The following is a 1,275-nucleotide window of genomic DNA, read 5'->3' as shown; positions in this document are numbered from 1 at the left end:
GACATCTGCAGGATTGGCGGAGGTAACAGCTGGTTCCGTAGCAGCGGTAGTGACTGCTGATGCTGGAGAGGCGGTAGTGACTGCTGATGCCGGAGCGGCGGTAGTGACTGCTGATGCCGGAGCGGCGGTGGTTACAGCTGCTGCTGGAGCGGTAGTGACAGCTGTTGCCGGAACTGCGGTGGTGACTGCTGCCAGAGAGGCCGTGGTGACAGCTGCTGCCAGAGCGGTGGTGGTGACAGCTGCTGCAGGATTGACGGTGGTGACTGCTGCTGTCTGAGGGGTGATGGTGACAGCTGCTATCTGAGGGGTGATGGTGACATCTGCAGGATTGGCGGAGGTAACAGCTGCTTCTGTAGCAGCGATGGTGACTGCTGCTTCCGGAGGGGCGATGGTGACAGCTGCTGATGGAGCGGAGATGGTGACTGCTGATGGAGAGGTTGTGGTTTCAGCTGTTGCCGGAGAGGCGGTAGTGACTGCTGTTGCCGGAGAGGCGGTGGTGACAGCTGTTGCCAGAGAGGCGGTAGTGACTGCTGTTGCCAGAGAGGCGGTAGTGACTGCTGTTGCCAGAGAGGCGATAGTGACTGCTGATCCTGGAGCGGCGGTGGTGACAGCTGCTGTTGGCGAAGTGGTGACATCTGCAGGATTGGCGGAGGTAACAGCTGGTTCCGTAGCAGCGGTGGTGACAGCTGTTGCTGGAGAGGTGGTGGTGACAGCTGCTGCAGGATTGACGGTGGTGACAGCTGGTTCAGGATTGACGGTGGTGACAGCTGCTGTCTGAGTGGAGGTGGTGACTGCTGATGCCGGAGAGGTGGTAGTGACTGCTGATGCTGGAGAGGCGGTAGTGACTGCTGATGCCGGAGCGGAGGTGGTGACAGCTGTTGCCGGAACTGCGGTGGTGACTGCTGCCGGAGAGGCCGTGGTGACAGCTGCTGATGGAGCGGCGGTGGTGACATCTGCAGGATTGGTGGAGGTAACAGCTGCTTCTGTAGCAGCGATGGTGACAGCTGGTTCCGGAGCTGCAGTGGTGACTGCTGCCGGAGTTGCCTTGGTGACACCTGCTGCCGGCGAGGTGGTGGTGACTTCTGCAGGATTTGCGGAGGTAACAGCTGGTTCCGTAGCAGCAGTGGTGACAGCTGCTGTCTGAGCGGTGGTGGTGACAGCTGCCTGAGTGGCATTGGTGACAGCTGCCTGAGTGGTGGTGGTGGCAGCTGCTGTCTGATTGGTGTTGTTGAAAGCTGTTGCTGGAGCGGGGATGGTGACAGCTGCTGCCAGAGT

This window comes from Salmo trutta, unplaced genomic scaffold (genome assembly GCF_901001165.1).
Source record: "Salmo trutta unplaced genomic scaffold, fSalTru1.1, whole genome shotgun sequence".
NCBI classification, from domain to species: Eukaryota; Metazoa; Chordata; class Actinopteri; order Salmoniformes; family Salmonidae; genus Salmo; species Salmo trutta.
Note: the sequence above shows the minus strand (reverse complement) of the source record.